The sequence below is a fragment of the Hyla sarda genome, chromosome 1 (genome assembly GCF_029499605.1).
Source record: "Hyla sarda isolate aHylSar1 chromosome 1, aHylSar1.hap1, whole genome shotgun sequence".
Lineage (NCBI taxonomy): Eukaryota > Metazoa > Chordata > Amphibia > Anura > Hylidae > Hyla > Hyla sarda.
Genome location: NC_079189.1, coordinates 261,317,216 through 261,336,111, shown reverse-complemented (window position 1 = coordinate 261,336,111; position 18,896 = coordinate 261,317,216). Strand labels below are relative to the sequence as shown.

At 50.1% G+C, this 18,896-nt stretch overlaps 11 pseudogenes; all 11 read left to right on the top strand.

Annotated features, from left to right (window-relative positions):
• Positions 1–1,035: 1,035 nt before the first annotated feature.
• Positions 1,036–1,155, top strand: LOC130322227 (5S ribosomal RNA; annotated as a pseudogene).
• Positions 1,156–2,625: 1,470 nt separating this feature from the next.
• On the top strand, positions 2,626–2,745 carry LOC130322105 (5S ribosomal RNA; annotated as a pseudogene).
• Positions 2,746–3,824: 1,079 nt separating this feature from the next.
• Positions 3,825–3,944, top strand: LOC130334633 (5S ribosomal RNA; annotated as a pseudogene).
• Positions 3,945–7,028: 3,084 nt separating this feature from the next.
• LOC130326411 (5S ribosomal RNA) lies at positions 7,029–7,148 on the top strand (annotated as a pseudogene).
• A 1,067-nt stretch (positions 7,149–8,215) lies between these two features.
• Positions 8,216–8,335, top strand: LOC130351410 (5S ribosomal RNA; annotated as a pseudogene).
• Positions 8,336–8,417: 82 nt separating this feature from the next.
• On the top strand, positions 8,418–8,537 carry LOC130347085 (5S ribosomal RNA; annotated as a pseudogene).
• Positions 8,538–9,401: 864 nt separating this feature from the next.
• Positions 9,402–9,521, top strand: LOC130330494 (5S ribosomal RNA; annotated as a pseudogene).
• Positions 9,522–11,779: 2,258 nt separating this feature from the next.
• On the top strand, positions 11,780–11,899 carry LOC130346095 (5S ribosomal RNA; annotated as a pseudogene).
• An 883-nt stretch (positions 11,900–12,782) lies between these two features.
• LOC130316509 (5S ribosomal RNA) lies at positions 12,783–12,902 on the top strand (annotated as a pseudogene).
• A 486-nt stretch (positions 12,903–13,388) lies between these two features.
• Positions 13,389–13,508, top strand: LOC130317599 (5S ribosomal RNA; annotated as a pseudogene).
• A 3,250-nt stretch (positions 13,509–16,758) lies between these two features.
• LOC130330483 (5S ribosomal RNA) lies at positions 16,759–16,878 on the top strand (annotated as a pseudogene).
• Positions 16,879–18,896: the final 2,018 nt, after the last annotated feature.

Here is an 18,896-nt window from a genome sequence, read left to right as displayed (position 1 = left end):
GGATTTATTGATGCTTAAATCCACAATATACAGGGTGTGAAGCTGTCAACGGCCATCCTAAGCCTGAACATGCCTGCTCTCCTCAGATCGCAGACTGCTGCCTGGCAGTCACCGGCATGGGAGACTGGCTGGCAATCCAAGGTGCCATTGACATTTTGCTCTGTTGCCGCCTTCCTTTCCGATTAAAAAAATATTTATTGATGCTTAAATCCACAATATACAAGGCGTGAAGATGTCAACGGCCATCCTAAGCTGAACGCGCCTGCTCTCGTCAGATCGCAGACTGCTACCCAGCTTAGGGCCCAGTAAGTACCGGCATGGGAGACTGGCTGGGAATCCCGGGTGCAGTTGACATTTTGCTCTGTTGCCGCCTTCCGTTCCGATTCCGAAAAGGATTTATTGATGCTTAAATGCACATTATAAAAAGCATGAAGCTGTCAATGGCCATCCTAAGCTGAACGCGCCTGCTCTCGTCAGATCGCAGACTGCTACCCAGCTTAGGGCCCGGTAAGTACCGGCATGGGACACTGGCTGGGAATCCCGGCTGCCGTTGACATTTTGCTCTGTTGCCGTCTTCCGTTCCAATTCCGAAAAGGATTTATTGATGCCTAAATGCACAGTATAAAGGGCGAGAAGCTGTCAACGGCCATCCTAAGCTGAACGCGCCTGTTCTCGTCAGATCGCAGACTGCTACCCAGCTTCGGGCCTGGTAAGTACCAGCAAGGGAGACTGGCTGGGAATCCCGGGTGCAGTTGACATTTTGCTCTGTTTCTGCTCCGATTCCGAAAATTATTTATTGATGCTTAAATCCACAGTATACAAAGTGTGAAGCTGTCAACGGCCATCCTAAGCTGAACGCGCTTGTTCTCGTCAGATCGCAGACTGCTACCCAGCTTAGGGCCTGGTAAGTACCAGCATGGGAGACTGGCTGGGAATCCCGGGTGCAGTTGACATTTTAATCTGTTGCCGCCTTCCGCTCCGATTCGGAAAAGGATTTATTGATGCTTAAATGCACAGTATAAAGGGCATGAAGCTGTCAACGGCCATCCTAAGCTGAACGCGCCTGCTCTCGTCAGATCGCAGACTGCTACCCAGCTTAGGGCCCGGTGAGTACCAGCATGGGAGACTGCCTGGGAATCCCAGGTGTCGTTGACATTTTGCTCTGTTGCCGCCTTACGCTCCGATTCCGAAAAGGATTTATTGATGCTTAAATCCACAGTATACAGGGTGTGAAGATGTCTACGGCCATCCTAAGCTGAATCCGCCTGTTCTCGTCAGATCGCAGACTGCTACCCAGGTTCGGGCCTGGTAAGTACCGGCATGGGAGACTGGCTGGGAATCCCGGGTGCAGTTGACATTTTGCTCTGTTTCTGCTCCGATTCCGAAAATTATTTATTGATGCTTAAATCCACAGTATACAAAGTGTGAAGCTGTCAACGGCCATCCGAAGCTGAACGCGCCTGCTTTTGTCAGATCGCAGACTGCTACCCAGCTTAGAGCATGGTAAGTACCAGCATGGGAGACTGGCTGGGAATCCCGGGTGCAGTTGACATTTTAATCTGTTGCCGCCTTCCCCTCCGATTCGGAAAAGGATTTATTGATGCTTAAATCCACAATATACAGGGTGTGAAGCTGTCAACAGCCATCCTAAGCCTGAACTTGCCTGCTCTCCTCAGATCGCAGACTGCTGCCCGGCAGTTACCGGCATGGGAGACTGGCTGGCAATCCAAGGTGCCATTGACATTTTGCTCTGTTGCCGCCTTCCTTTCCGATTAAAAAAATATTTATTGATGCTTAAATCCACAATATACAAGGCGTGAAGATGTCAACGGCCATCCTAAGCTGAACGCGCCTGCTCTCGTCAGATCGCAGACTGCTACCCAGCTTAGGGACCAGTAAGTACCGGCATGGGAGACTGGCTGGGAATCCCGGGTGCAGTTGACATTTTGCTCTGTTGCCGCCTTCCGTTCCGATTCCGAAAAGGATTTATTGATGCTTAAATGCACAGTATAAAAAGCATGAAGCTGTCAATGGCCATCCTAAGCTGAACGCGCCTGCTCTCGTCAGATCGCAGACTGCTACCCAGCTTAGGGCCCGGTAAGTACCGGCATGGGACACTGGCTGGGAATCCCGGCTGCCGTTGACATTTTGCTCTGTTGCCGTCTTCCGTTCCAATTCCGAAAAGGATTTATTGATGCCTAAATGCACAGTATAAAGGGCGAGAAGCTGTCAACGGCCATCCTAAGCTGAACGCGCCTGTTCTCGTCAGATCGCAGACTGCTACCCAGCTTCGGGCCTGGTAAGTACCAGCAAGGGAGACTGGCTGGGAATCCCGGGTGCAGTTGACATTTTGCTCTGTTTCTGCTCCGATTCCGAAAATTATTTATTGATGCTTAAATCCACAGTATACAAAGTGTGAAGCTGTCAACGGCCATCCTAAGCTGAACGCGCCTGTTCTCGTCAGATCGCAGACTGCTACCCAGCTTAGGGCCTGGTAAGTACCAGCATGGGAGACTGGCTGGGAATCCCGGGTGCAGTTGACATTTTAATCTGTTGCCGCCTTCCGCTCCGATTCGGAAAAGGATTTATTGATGCTTAAATGCACAGTATAAAGGGCATGAAGCTGTCAACGGCCATCCTAAGCTGAACGCGCCTGCTCTCGTCAGATCGCAGACTGCTACCCAGCTTAGGGCCCGGTGAGTACCAGCATGGGAGACTGCCTGGGAATCCCAGGTGTCGTTGACATTTTGCTCTGTTGCCGCCTTACGCTCCGATTCCGAAAAGGATTTATTGATGCTTAAATCCACAGTATACAGGGTGTGAAGATGTCTACGGCCATCCTAAGCTGAATCCGCCTGTTCTCGTCAGATCGCAGACTGCTACCCAGGTTCGGGCCTGGTAAGTACCGGCATGGGAGACTGGCTGGGAATCCCGGGTGCAGTTGACATTTTGCTCTGTTTCTGCTCTGATTCCGAAAATTATTTATTGATGCTTAAATCCACAGTATACAAAGTGTGAAGCTGTCAACGGCCATCCGAAGCTGAACGCGCCTGCTTTTGTCAGATCGCAGACTGCTACCCAGCTTAGAGCATGGTAAGTACCAGCATGGGAGACTGGCTGGGAATCCCGGGTGCAGTTGACATTTTAATCTGTTGCCGCCTTCCCCTCCGATTTGGAAAAGGATTTATTGATGCTTAAATCCACAATATACAGGGTGTGAAGCTGTCAACAGCCATCCTAAGCCTGAACTTGCCTGCTCTCCTCAGATCGCAGACTGCTGCCCGGCAGTTACCGGCATGGGAGACTGGCTGGCAATCCAAGGTGCCATTGACATTTTGCTCTGTTGCCGCCTTCCTCTCCGATTAAAAAAATATTTATTGATGCTTAAATCCACAATATACAAGGTGTGAAGATGTCAACGGCCATCCTAAGCTGAACGCGCCTGCTCTCGTCAGATCGCAGACTGCTACCCAGCTTAGGGCCCAGTAAGTAGCGGCATGGGAGACTGGCTGGGAATCCCGGGTGCAGTTGACATTTTGCTCTGTTGCCGCCTTCCGCTCCGATTCCGAAAATAATTTATTGATGCTTAAATCCACAGTATACAAGGTGTGAAGCTGTCGACGGCCATCCTAAGCTTAACGCGCCTGCTCTCGTCAGATCGCAGACTGGTACAGATCTTAGGGCCCGGTAAGTACCGGCATGGGACACTGGCTGGGAATCCCGGCTGCCGTTGACATTTTGCTCTGTTGCCGCCTTCCGTTCCGGTTCCGATTCCGAAAAGTATTAATTGATGCTTAAATGCACAGTATACAAAGTGTGAAGCTGTCAACGGCCATCCTAAGCTGAACGCGCCTGCTCTCGTCAGATCGCAGACTGCTACCCAGCTTAGGGCCCGGTAAGTACCAGCATGGGAGACTGGCTGGGAATCTCAGGTGTTGTTGACATTTTGCTCTGTAGCTCTGTAGACATTTTGCTCCGATTCCGAAAAGGATTTATTGATGCTTAAATCCACAATATACAGGGTGTGAAGCCGTCTACGGCTATCCTAAGCTGAATGCGCCTGTTCTTGTCAGATCACAGACTGCTGCCCGGCAAGTACGGGCATGGGAGACTGGCTGGCAATCCAAGGTGCTATTGACATTTTGATCTGTTGCCGCCTTCCTCTCCGATTAAAAAAAAATATTTATTGATGCTTAAATCCACAGTATACAAGGCGTGAAGATGTCAACAGCCATCCTAAGCTGAACGCGCCTGCTCTCGTCAGATCGCAGACTGGTACAGATCTTAGGGCCCGGTAAGTACCGGCATGGGACACTGGCTGGGAATCCCGGCTGCCGTTGACATTTTGCTCTGTTGCCGCCTTCCGTTCCGGTTCCGATTCCGAAAAGTATTAATTGATGCTTAAATGCACAGCATAAAGGGCCAGAAGCTGTCAACGGCCATCCTAAGCTGAACGCGCCTGTTCTCGTCAGATCGCAGACTGCTACCCAGCTTCGGGCCTGGTAAGTACCAGCAAGGGAGACTGGCTGAGAATCCCGGGTGCAGTTGACATTTTGCTCTGTTTCTGCTCCGATTCCGAAAATAATTTATTGATGCTTAAATCCACAGTATACAAAGTGTGAAGCTGTCAACGGCCATCCTAAGCTGAACGCGCCTGCTCTCGTCAGATAGCAGACTGCTAGCCAGCTTAGGTCCTGGTAAGTACCAGCATGGGAGACTGGCTGGGAATCCCGGGTGCAGTTGACATTTTAATCTGTTGCCGCCTTCCGCTCTGATTCGGAAAAGGATTTATTGATGCTTAAATCCACAATATACAGGGTGTGAAGCTGTCAACGGCCATCCTAAGCCTCAACGTGCCTGCTCTCCTCAGATCGCAGACTGCTGCCCGGCAGTTACCGGCATGGGAGACTGGCTGGCAATTTAAGGTGCCATTGACATTTTGCTCTGTTGCCGCCTTCCTTTCCGATAAAAAAAATATTTATTGATGCTTAAATCCATAATATACAAGGCGTGAAGATGTCAACGGCCATCCTAAGCTGAACGCGCCTGCTCTCGTCAGATCGCAGACTGCTACCCAGCTTAGGGCCCATTAAGTACCGGCATGGGAGACTGGCTGGGAATCCCGTGTGCGGTTGACATTTTGCTCTGTTGCCGCCTTCCGTTCCGATTCCGAAAAGGATTTATTGATGCTTAAATGCACAGTATAAAAAGCATGAAGCTGTCAATGGCCATCCTAAGCTGAACGCGCCTGCTCTCGTCAGATCGCAGACTGCTACCCAGCTTAGGGCCCGGTAAGTACTGGCATGGGAGACTGGCTGGTAATCCCGGTTGACATTTAGCTCTATTGCTGCCTTCCGCTCCGATTCCGAAAATAATTTATTGATACTTAAATCCACAGTATACAAGGTGTGAAGCTGTCGACGGCCATCCTAAGCTTAACGCGCCTGCTCTCGTCAGATCGCAGACTGGTACAGATCTTAGGGCCCGGTAAGTACCGGCATGGGACACTGGCTGGGAATCCCGGCTGCCGTTGACATTTTGCTCTGTTGCCGCCTTCCGTTCCGATTCCGAAAAGGATTTATTGATGCTTAAATGCACAGTATACAAAGTGTGAAGCTGTCAACGGCCATCCTAATCTGAACGCGCCTGCTCTCGTCAGATCGCAGACTGCTACCCAGCTTAGGGCCTGGTAAGTACCAGCATGGGAGACTGGCTGGGAATCCCGGGTGCAGTTGACATTTTAATCTGTTGCCGCCTTCCGCTCCGATTCGGAAAAGGATTTATTGATGCTTAAATGCACAGTATAAAGAGCGTGAGGCTGTTAACGGCCATCCTAAGCTCAACGCGCCTGCTCTCGTCAGATCGCAGACTGCTACCCAGCTTAGGGCCCGGTAAGTACCAGCATGGGAGACTGGCTGGGAATCTCAGGTGTTGTTGACATTTTGCTCTGTAGCTCTGTAGACATTTTGCTCCGATTCCGAAAAGGATTTATTGATGCTTAAATCCACAATATACAGGGTGTGAAGCCGTCTACGGCTATCCTAAGCTGAATGCGCCTGTTCTTGTCAGATCGCAGACTACTGCCCGGCAAGTACGGGCATGGGAGACTGGCTGGCAATCCAAGGTGCTATTGACATTTTGATCTGTTGCCGCCTTCCTCTCCGATTAAAAAAAATATTTATTGATGCTTAAATCAACAGTATACAAGGTGTTAAGATGTCAACGGCCATCCTAAGCTGAACGCGCCTGCTCTCGTCAGATCGCAGACTGCTACCCAGCTTAGGGCCCGGTAAGTACTGGCGTGGTAGACTGGCTGGGAATCCCGGGTGCCGTTGATATTTTGCTCTATTGCTGCCTTCCGCTCCGATTCCGAAAATAATTTATTGATGCTTAAATCCACAGTATACAAGGTGTGAAGCTGTCGACGGCCATCCTAAGCTTAACGCGCCTGCTCTCGTCAGATCGCAGACTGGTACAGATCTTAGGGCCCGGTAAGTACCGGCATGGGACACTGGCTGGGAATCCCGGCTGCCGTTGACATTTTGCTCTGTTGCCGCCTTCCATTCCAATTCCGAAAAGGATTTATTGTTGCCTAAATGCACAGTATAAAGGGCGAGAAGCTGTCAACAGCCATCCTAAGCTGAACGCGCCTGCTCTCGTCAGATCGCAGACTGCTACCCAGCTTAGGGCCCGGTAAGTACCAGCATGGGAGACTGGCTGGGAATCCCAGGTGTCGTTGACATTTTGCTCTGTTGCCGCCTTCCGCTCCGATTCCGAAAAGGATTTATTGATGCTTAAATCCACAGTATACAGGGTGTGAAGATGTCTACGGACATCCTAAGCTGAATGCGCCTGTTCTCGTCAGATCGCAGACTGCTACCCAGCTTCGGGCCTGGTAAGTACCAGCATAGGAGACTGGCTGGGAATACCGGGTGCAGTTGACATTTTGCTCTGTTTCTGCTCCGATTCCGAATTTTTTTTATTGATGCTTAAATCCACAGTATCCACAGTATACAAAGTGTGAAGTTGTCAATGGCCATCCTAAGCTGAACGCACCTGCTCTCATCAGATCGCAGACTGCTACCCAGCTTAGGGCCTGGTAAGTACCAGCATGGGAGACTGGCTGGGAATCCCGGGTGCAGTTGACATTTTAATCTGTTGCCGCCTTCCGCTCCGATTCGGAAAAGGATTTATTGATGCTTAAATCCACAATATACAGGGTGTGAAGCTGTCAACGGACATCCTAAGCCTGAACGTGCCTGCTCTTCTCAGATCGCAGACTGCTGCCCGGCAGTTACCGGCATGGGAGACTGGCTGGCAATCCAAGGTGCCATTGACATTTTGCTCTGTTGCCGCCTTCCTCTCCGATTAATAAAAATATTTATTGATGCTTAAATCCACAATATACAAGGTGTGAAGCTGTCAACGGCCATCCTAAGCTGAACGCGCCTGCTCTCGTCAGATCGCAGACTGCTACCCAGCTTCGGTCCTGGTAAGTACCAGCATAGGAGACTGGCTGGGAATACCGGGTGCAGTTGACATTTTGCTCTGTTTCTGCTCCGATTCCGAATTTTTTTTATTGATGCTTAAATCCACAGTATACAAAGTGTGAAGCTGTCAATGGCCATCATAAGCTGAACGCACCTGCTCTCATCAGATCGCAGACTGCTACCCAGCTTAGGGCCTGGTAAGTACCAGCATGGGAGACTGGCTGGGAATCCCGGGTGCAGTTGACATTTTAATCTGTTGCCGCCTTCCGCTCCGATTCGGAAAAGGATTTATTGATGCTTAAATGCACAGTATAAAGGGAGTGAAGCTGTCAACGGCCATCCTACGCTGAACGTGCCTGCTCTCGTCAGATCGCAGACTGCTACCCAGCTTAGGGCTCGGTAAGTACCAGCATGGGAGACTGGCCGGGAATCCCAGGTGTCGTTGACATTTTGCTCTGTTGCCGCGTTACGCTCTGATTCCGAAAAGGATTTATTGATGCTTAAATCCACAGTATACAGGGTGTGAAAATGTCTACGGCCATCCTAAGCTGAATGTGCCTGTTCTCGTCAGATCGCAGGCTGCTACCCAGCTTCGGGCCTGGTAAGTACCAGCATGGGAGACTTGCAGGGAATACCGGGTGCAGTTGACATTTTGCTCTGTTTCTGCTCCGATTCCGAAAATTATTTATTGATGCTTAAATCCACAGTATACAAAGTGTGAAGCTGTCAACGGCCATCCTAAGCTGAACGCGCCTGCTCTCGTCAGATCGCAGACTGCTACCCAGCTTAGGGCCTGGTAAGTACCAGCATGGGAGACTGGCTGGGAATCCCGGGTGCAGTTGACATTTTAATCTGTTGCCGCCTTCCGCTCCGATTCGGAAAAGGATTTATTGATGCTTAAATGCACAGTATAAAGGGCGTGAAGCTGTCAACGGCCATCCTAAGCTGAACGCGCCTGCTCTCGTCAGATCGCAGACTGATACCCAGCTTAGGGCCCGGTAAGTACCAGCATGGGAGACTGGCTGGGAATCCCAGGTGTTGTTGACATTTTGCTCTTTAGCCGCCTTCCGCTCCGATTCCGAAAAGGATTTATTGATGCTTAAATCCACAGTATACAGGGTGTGAAGCCGTCTACGGCTATCCTAAGCTGAATGTGCCTGTTCTTGTCAGATCGCAGACTGCTGCCCGGCAAGTATGGGCATGGGAGACTGGCTGGCAATCCAAGGTGCTATTGACATTTTGCTCTGTTGCCGCCTTCCTCTCCGATTCCGAAAAGGATTTATTGATGCTTAAATCCACAGTATACAGGGTGTGAAGCCGTCTACGGCTATCCTAAGCTGAATGTGCCTGTTCTTCTCAGATTGCAAACTGCTACCCAGCTTAGGGCCCGGTAAGTACCAGCATGGGAGGCTGGCTGAGAATCTCAGGTGTTGTTGACATGTAGCTCTGTAGACATTTTGCTCCGATTCCGAAAAGGATTTATTGATGCTTAAATCCACAGTATACAGGGTGTGAAGCTGTCTACGGCTATCCTAAGCTGAATGCGCCTGTTCTTGTCAGATCGCAGACTGCTGCCCGGCAAGTACGGGCATGGGAGACTGGCTGGCAATCCAAGGTGCTATTGACATTTTGCTCTGTTGCCGCCTTCCTCTCCGATTAAAAAAAAAATTTATTGATGCTTAAATCCACAGTATACAAGGCGTGAAGATGTCAACGGCCATCCTAAGCTGAACGCGCCTGCTCTCGTCAGATCGCAGACTGCTACGCAGCTTAGGGCCCAGTAAGTACCGGCATGGGAGACTGGCTGGGAATCCCGGGTGCAGTTGACATTTTGCTCTGTTGCCGCCTTCCGTTCCGATTCCGAAAAGGATTTATTGATGCTTAAATGCACAGTATAAAAAGCATGAAGCTGTCAATGGCCATCCTAAGCTGAATGCGCCTGCTCTCGTCAGATCGCAGACTGCTACCCAGCTTAGGGCCCGGTAAGTATTGGCATGGGAGACTGGCTGGGAATCCCTGGTGCCGTTGACATTTTGCTCTATTGCTGCCTTCCGCTCCGATTCCGAAAATAATTTATTGATGCTTAAATCCACAGTATATATGGTGTGAAGCTGTCGACGGCCATCCTAAGCTGAACGCGCCTGAACGCGCAGACTGGTACAGATCTTAGGGCCCGGTAAGTACCGGCATGGGATATTGGCTGGGAATCCCGGCTGCCGTTGACATTTTGCTCTGTTGCCGCCTTCCGTTCTGATTCCGAAAAGGATTTATTGATGCTTAAATGCACAGTATACAAAGTGTGAAGCTGTCAACGGCCATCCTAAGCTGAACGCACCTGCTCTCGTCAAATTGCAGACTGCTACCCAGCTTAGGGCCCAGTAAGTACTGGCATGGGAGACTGACTGGGAATCCCGGATGCCGTTGACATTTTGCTCTATTGCTGCCTTCCGCTCCGATTCCGAAAATAATTTATTGATGCTTAAATCCACAATATACAAGGCATGAAGATGTCAACGGCCATCCTAAGCTGAATGCGCCTGCTCTCGTCAGATCGCAGACTGCCACCCAGCTTAGGGCCCAGTAAATACCGGCGTGGGAGACTGGCTGGGAATCCCGGGTGCAGTTGACATTTTGCTCTGTTGCCGCCTTCCTTTCCGATTCCGAAAAGGATTTATTGATGCTTAAATGCACAGTATAAAAAGCATGAAGCTGTCAATGGCCATCCTAAGCTGAACGCGTCTGCTCTCGTCAGATCGCAGACTGCTACCCAGCTTAGGGCAAGGTAAGAACTGGCATGGGAGACTGGCTGGCAATCCCGGTTGCCCTTGACATTTTGCTGCCTTCCGCTCCGATTCCGAAAAGAATTTATTGATGCTTAAATCCACAGTATACAAGGTGTGAAGCTGTCGACGGCCATCCTAAGCTTAACGCGCCTGCTTTCGTCAGATCGCAGACTGGTACAGATCTTAGGGCCCGGTAAGTACCGGCATGGTGACACTGGCTGGGAATCCCGGCTGCCGTAGACATTTTGCTCTGTTTCCGCCTTCCGTTCCGATTCCGAAAAGGATTTATTGATGCTTAAATGCACAGTATAAAGGACGAGAAGATGTCAACGGCCATCCTAAGCTTAACGCGCCTGCTCTCGTCAGATCGCAGACTGCTACCCAGCTTAGGGCCCGGTAAGTACCAGCATGGGAGACTCGCTGGGAATCCCAGGTATCGTTTACATTTTGCTCTGTTGCCGCCTTCCGCTCCGATTCCGAAAAGGATTTATTGATGCTTAAATCCACAGTATACAGGGTGTGAAGATGTCTACGGCCATCCTAAGCTGAATGCGCCTGTTCTCGTCATATCGCAGACTGCTACCCAACTTCGGGCCTGGTAAGTACCAGCATGGGAGACTGGCTGGGAATCCCGGGTGCAGTTGACATTTTGCTCTGTTTCTGCTCCCATTCCGAAAATTATTTATTGATGCTTAAATCCACAGTATACAAAGTGTGAAGCTGTCAACGGCCATCCTAAGCTGAATGCGCCTGCTCTCGTCAGATCGCAGACTGCCACCCAGCTTAGGGCCTGGTAAGTACCAGCCTGGGAGACTGGCTGGGAATCCCGGGTGCAGTTGACATTTTAATCTGTTGCCGCCTTCCGGTCCGATTCGGAAAAGGATTTATTGATGCTTAAATCCACAATATATAGGGTGTGAAGCTGTCAACGGCCATCCTAAGCTGAACGCGCCTGCTCTCGTCAGATCGCAGACTGCTGCCCAGCAGATACCGGCATGGGAGACTGGCTGGCAATCCAAGGTGCCATTGATATTTTGCTCTGTTGCCGCCTTCCTCTCCGATTAATAAAAATATTTATTGATGCTTAAATCCACAATATACAAGTCGTGAAGATGTCAACGGCCATCCTAAGCTGAACGCGCCTGCTCTCGTCAGATCGCAGACTGCTACCCTGCTTAGGGCCCAGTAAGTACCGGTATGGGAGACTGGCTGGGAATCCCGGGTGCAGTTGACATTTTGCTCTGTTGCCGCCTTCAGTTCCGATTCCGAAAAGGATTTATTGATGCTTAAATCCACAGTATACAGGGTGTGAAGCCGTCTACGGCTATTCTAAGCTGAATGTGGCTGTTCTTGTCAGATCGCAGACTGCTGCCCGTCAAGTACGGGCATGGGAGACTGGCTGGCAGTCCAAGGTGCTATTGACATTTTGCTCTGTTGCCGCCTTCCTCTCCGATTCCGAAAAGGATTTATTGATGCTTAAATCCACAGTATATAAAGCATGAAGCTGTCAATGGCCATCCTAAGCTAAACGCGCCTGCTCTCGTCAGATCGCAGACTGCTACCCAGCTTAGGGCCCGGTAAGTACTGGCATGGGAGACTGGCTGGGAATCCCAGGTGCCGTTGACATTTCGCTCTATTGCTGCCTTCCGCTCCGATTCCGAAAATAATTTATTGATGCTTAAATCCACAGTATACAAGGTGTGAAGCTGTCGACGGCCATCCTAAGCTTAACGGGCCTGCTCTCGTCAGATCGCAGACTGGTACAGATCTTAGGGCCCGGTAAGTACCGGCATGGGACACTGGCTGGGAATTCCGGCTGCCGTTGACATTTTGCTCTGTTGCCGCCTTCCGTTCCGATTCCGAAAAGGATTTATTGATGCTTAAATGCACAGTATACAAAATGTGAAGCTGTCAACGGTCATCCTAAGCTGAACGCGCCTGCTCTCGTCAGATTGCAGACTGCTACCCAGCTTAGGGCCTGGTAAGTACCAGCATGGGAGACTGGCTGGGAATCCCGGGTGCAGTTGACATTTTAATCTGTTGCCGCCTTCCGCTCCGATTCGGAAAATGATTTATTGATGCTTAAATGCACAGTATAAAGGGCGTGAAGCTGTTAACGGCCATCCTAAGCTGAACGCGCCTGCTCTCGTCAGATCGCAGACTGCTACCCAGCTTAGGCCCGGTAAGTACCAGCATGGGAGACTGGCTGTGAATCTCAGGTGTTGTTGACATTTTGCTCTGTAGCTCTGTAGACATTTTGCTCCGATTCCGAAAAGGATTTATTGATGTTTAAATCCACAATATACAGGGTGTGAAGCCGTCTACGGCTATCCTAAGCTGAATGCGCCTGTTCTTGTCAGATCGCAGACTGCTGCCCGGCAAGTACGGGCATGGGAGACTGGCTGGCAATCCAATGTGCTATTGACATTTTGATCTGTTGCCGCCTTCCTCTCCGATTAAAAAAAATATTTATTGATGCTTAAATCCACAGTATAAAAAGCATAAAGATGTCAACGGCCATCTTAAGCTGAACGCGCCTGCTCTCGTCAGATCGCAGACTGCTACCCAGCTTAGGGCCCGGTAAGTACTGGCATAGGAGACTGGCTGGGAATCCCGGGTGCCGTTGACATTTTGCTCTATTGCTGCCTTCCGCTCCGATTCCGAAAAGAATTTATTGATGCTTAAATCCACAGTATACAAGGTGTGAAGCTATCGACGGCCATCCTAAGCTTAACGGGCCTGCTCTCGTCAGATCGCAGACTGGTACAGATCTTAGGGCCCGGTAAGTACCGGCATGGGACACTAGCTGGGAATCCCGGCTGCCGTTGACATTTTGCTCTGTTGCCGCCTTCCGTTCCGATTCCAAAAAGGATTTATTGATGCCTAAATGCACAGTATAAAGGGCGAGAAACTGTCTACGGTCATCCTAAGCTGAATGCGCCTGTTCTCGTCAGATCGCAGACTGCTAACCAGCTTCGGGCCTGGTAAGTACCAGCATGGGAGACTGGCTGGGAATCCCGGTTGCAGTTGACATTTTAATCTTTTGCCGCCTTCCGCGCCGATTCGGAAAAGGATTTATTGATGCTTAAATCCACAGTATACAGGATGTGTAGGTGTCAACGGCCATCCTAAGCTGAACGCGCCTGCTCTCGTCAGATCGCAGACTGCTACCCAGCTTAGGGCCTGGAAAGTACCAGCATGGGAGACTGGCTGGGAATCCCAGGTGTTGTTGACATTTTGCTCTGTAGCCGCCTTCCGCTTCGATTCCGAAAAGGATTTATTGATGCTTAAATCCACAGTATACAGGGTGTGAAGCCGTCTACGGCTATCCTAAGCTGAATGTGCCTGTTCTTGTCAGATCGCAGACTGCTGCCCGGCAAGTACGGGCATGGGAGACTGGCTGGCAATCCAAGGTGCTATATACATTTTGCTCTGTTGCCGCCTTCCTCTTCGATTCCGAAAAGGATTTATTGATGCTTAAATGCACAGTATAAAGGGCGAGAAGCTATCAACGGCCATCCTAAGCTGAACGCGCCTGCTCTCGTCAGATCGCAGACTGCTACCCAGTTTAGGGCCCGGTAAGTACCAGCATGGGAGACTGGCTGGGAATCCAAGGTTTCGTTGACATTTTGCTCTGTTGCCGCCTTATGCTCCGATTCCGAAAAGGATTTATTGATGCTTAAATCCACAGTATACAGGGTGTGAAGATGTCTACGGCCATCCTAAGCTGAATGTGCCTGTTCTCGTCAGATCGCAGACTGCTACCCAGCTTCGGGCCTTTTAAGTACCAGCATGGGAGACTGGCTGGGAATCGCGGGTGCAGTTGACATTTTGCTCTGTTTCTGCTCCGATTCAGAAAATTATTTATTGATGCTTAAATCCACAGTATACAAAGTGTGAAGCTGTCAACGGCCGTCCTAAGCTGAACGCGCCTGCTCTCGTCAGATCGCAGACTGCTACCCAGCTTAGGGCCCAGTAAGTACCGGCATGGGAGACTGGCTGGGAATCCCGGGTGCAGTTGACATTTTGCTCTGTTGCCGCCTTCCGTTCCGATTCCGAAAAGGATTTATTGATGCTTAAATGCACAGTATAAAAAGCATGAAGCTGTCAATGGCCATCCTAAGCTGAACGCGCCTGCTCTCGTCAGATCGCAGACGGCTACCCAGCTTAGGGCCCCGTAAGTACTGGCATGGGAGACTGGCATGGGAATCCTGGATGCCGTTGATGTTTGCTCTATTGCTGCCTTCCGCTCCGATTCCGAAAAGAATTTATTGATGCTTAAATCCACAGTATACAAGGTGTGAAGCTGTCGACGGCCATCCTAAGCTTAACGCGCCTGCTCTCGTCAGATCGCAGACTGGTACAGATCTTAGGGCCCGGTAAGTACCGGCATGGGACACTGGCTGGGAATCCCGGCTGCCGTTGACATTTTGCTCTGTTGCCGCCTTCCGTTCCGATTCCGAAAAGGATTTATTGATGCTTAAATGCACAGTATAAAGGGCGAGAAGCTGTCAACGGCCATCCTAAGATGAACGCGCCTGCTCTCGTCAGATCGCAGACTGCTACCCAGCTTAGGGCCTGGTAAGTACCAGCATGGGAGACTGGCTGGGAATCCGAGGTGTCGTTGACATTTTGCTCTGTTTCTGCTCCGATTCCGAAAATTATTTATTGATGCTTAAATCCACAGTATACAAAGTATGAAGCTGTCAACGGCCATCCAAAGCTGAACGCGCCTGCTCTCGTCAGATCGCAGAATGCTACCCAGCTTAGGGCCTGGTAAGTACCATCATGGGAGACTGGCTGGGAATCCCGGGTGCAGTTGACATTTTAATCTGTTGCCGCCTTCCGCTCCGATTCGGAAAAGGATTTATTGATGCTTAAATCCACAGTATACAGGGTGTGAAGCCGTCTACGGCTATCCTAAGCTGAATGTGCCTGTTCTTGTCAGATCGCAGACTGCTGCCCGGCAAGTACGGGCGTGGGAGACTGGCTGGAAATCCAAGGTGCTATTGACATTTTGCTCTGTTGCCGCCTTCCTCTCCGATTCCGAAAAGGATTTATTGATGCTTAAATGCACAGTATAAAAAGCATGAAACTGTCAACGGCCATCCTAAGCTGAACGCGCCTGCTCTTGTCAGATCGCAGACTGCTACCCAGCTTAGGGCTCGGTAAGTACCAGCATGGGAGACTGGCTGGGAATCCCATGTGTTGTTGACATTTTGCTCTGTAGCCGCCTTCCGCTTCGATTCCGAAAAGCATTTATTGATGCTTAAATCCACAGTATACAGGGTGTGAAGCCGTCTATGGCTATCCAAAGCTGAATGTGCCTGTTCTTGTCAGATCGCAGACTGCTGCCCGGCAAGTACGGGCATGGGAGACTGGCTGGCAATCCAAGGTGCTATTGACATTTTGCTCTGTTGCCGCCTTCCTCTCCGATTCCGAAAAGGATTTATTGATGCTTAAATGCACAGTATAAAAAGCATTAAGCTGTCAATGGCCATCCTAAGCTGAACGCGCATGCTCTCGTCAGATCGCAGACTACTTACCAGCTTAGGGCCTGGTAAGTACTGGCATGGGAGACTGGCTGGGAATCCCGGCTGCCGTTGACATTTTGCTCTGTTGCCGCCTTCCGTTCCGATTCCGAAAAGGATTTATTGATGCCTAAATGCACAGTATAAAGGGCAAGAAGCTGTCAACGGCCATCCTAAGCTGAATGTGCCTGCTCTCGTCAGATCGCAGACTGCTACCCAGCTTAGGGCCTGGTAAGTACCAGCATGGGAGACTGGCTGGGAATCCCGGGTGCAGTTGACATTTTAATCTGTTGCCGCCTTCCTCTCCGATTCGGAAAAGGATTTATTGATGCTTAAATCCACAGTATACAGGGTGTGAAGCCGTCTACGGCTATCCTAAGCTGAATGTGCCTGTTCTTCTCAGATTGCAAACTGCTACCCAGCTTAGGGCCCGGTAAGTACCAGCATGGGAGGCTGGCTGAGAATCTCAGGTGTTGTTGACATGTAGCTCTGTAGACATTTTGCTCCGATTCCGAAAAGGATTTATTGATGCTTAAATCCACAGTATACAGGGTGTGAAGCTGTCTACGGCTATCCTAAGCTGAATGCGCCTGTTCTTGTCAGATCGCAGACTGCTGCCCGGCAAGTACGGGCATGGGAGACTGGCTGGCAATCCAAGGTGCTATTGACATTTTGCTCTGTTGCCGCCTTCCTCTCCGATTAAAAAAAAAATTTATTGATGCTTAAATCCACAGTATACAAGGCGTGAAGATGTCAACGGCCATCCTAAGCTGAACGCGCCTGCTCTCGTCAGATCGCAGACTGCTACGCAGCTTAGGGCCCAGTAAGTACCGGCATGGGAGACTGGCTGGGAATCCCGGGTGCAGTTGACATTTTGCTCTGTTGCCGCCTTCCGTTCCGATTCCGAAAAGGATTTATTGATGCTTAAATGCACAGTATAAAAAGCATGAAGCTGTCAATGGCCATCCTAAGCTGAATGCGCCTGCTCTCGTCAGATCGCAGACTGCTACCCAGCTTAGGGCCCGGTAAGTATTGGCATGGGAGACTGGCTGGGAATCCCTGGTGCCGTTGACATTTTGCTCTATTGCTGCCTTCCGCTCCGATTCCGAAAATAATTTATTGATGCTTAAATCCACAGTATATATGGTGTGAAGCTGTCGACGGCCATCCTAAGCTGAACGCGCCTGAACGCGCAGACTGGTACAGATCTTAGGGCCCGGTAAGTACCGGCATGGGATATTGGCTGGGAATCCCGGCTGCCGTTGACATTTTGCTCTGTTGCCGCCTTCCGTTCTGATTCCGAAAAGGATTTATTGATGCTTAAATGCACAGTATACAAAGTGTGAAGCTGTCAACGGCCATCCTAAGCTGAACGGACCTGTTACATAGTTACATATAGTTACATAGTTAGTACGGTCGAAAAAAGACATATGTCCATCAAGTTCAACCAGGGAATTAAGGGGTAGGGGTGCTCTCGTCAAATTGCAGACTGCTACCCAGCTTAGGGCCCAGTAAGTACTGGCATGGGAGACTGACTGGGAATCCCGGATGCCGTTGACATTTTGCTCTATTGCTGCCTTCCGCTCCGATTCCGAAAATAATTTATTGATGCTTAAATCCACAGTATATAAGGTGCAGTTGACATTTTGCTCTGTTGCCGCCTTCCTCTCCGATTCCGAAAAGGATTTATTGATGCTTAAATACACAGTATACAGTGTGTGAAGATGTCTATGGCCATCCTAAGCTGAATGCGCCTGTTCTCATCAAATCGCAGAGTGCTACCCAGCTTTGGGCTTGGTAAGTACCAGCATGGGAGTCTGGCTGGGAATCCTGGGTGCAGTTGACATTTTGCTCTGTTTCTGCTCTGATTCCGAAAATTATTTATTCATGCTTAAATCCACAATATACAAGGCATGAAGATGTCAACGGCCATCCTAAGCTGAATGCGCCTGCTCTCGTCAGATCGCAGACTGCCACCCAGCTTAGGGCCCAGTAAATACCGGCGTGGGAGACTGGCTGGGAATCCCGGGTGCAGTTGACATTTTGCTCTGTTGCCGCCTTCCTTTCCGATTCCGAAAAGGATTTATTGATGCTTAAATGCACAGTATAAAAAGCATGAAGCTGTCAATGGCCATCCTAAGCTGAACGCGCCTGCTCTCGTCAGATCGCAGACTGCTACCCAGCTTAGGGCAAGGTAAGAACTGGCATGGGAGACTGGCTGGCAATCCCGGGTGCCGTTGACATTTTGCTGCCTTCCGCTCCGATTCCGAAAAGCATTTATTGATGCTTAAATCCACAGTATACAAGGTGTGAAGCTGTCGACGGCCATCCTAAGCTTAACGCGCCTGCTTTCGTCAGATCGCAGACTGGTACAGATCTTAGGGCCCGGTAAGTACCAGCATGGGAGACTCGCTGGGAATCCCAGGTATCGTTTACATTTTGCTCTGTTGCCGCCTTCCGTTCCGATTCCGAAAAGGATTTATTGATGCTTAAATGCACAGTATAAAGGACGAGAAGATGTCAACGGCCATCCTAAGCTGAACGCGCCTGCTCTCGTCAGATCGCAGACTGCTACCCAGCTTAGGGCCCGGTAAGTACCAGCATGGGAGACTCGCTGGGAATCCCAGGTATCGTTTACATTTTGCTCTGTTGACGCCTTCCGCTCCGATTCCGAAAAGGATTTATTGATGCTTAAATCCACAGTATACAGGGTGTGAAGATGTCTACGGCCATCCTAAGCTGAATGCGCCTGTTCTCGTCATATCGCAGACTGCTACCCAACTTCGGGCCTGGTAAGTACCAGCATGGGAGACTGGCTGGGAATCACGGGTGCAGTTGACATTTTGCTCTGTTTCTGCTCCGATTCCGAAAATTATTTATTGATGCTTAAATCCACAGTATACAAAGTGTGAAGCTGTCAACGGCCATCCTAAGCTGAATGCGCCTGCTCTCGTCAGATCGCAGACTGCCACCCAGCTTAGGGCCTGGTAAGTACCAGCCTGGGAGACTGGCTGGGAATCCCGGGTGCAGTTGACATTTTAATCTGTTGCCGCCTTCCGGTCCGATTCGGAAAAGGATTTATTGATGCTTAA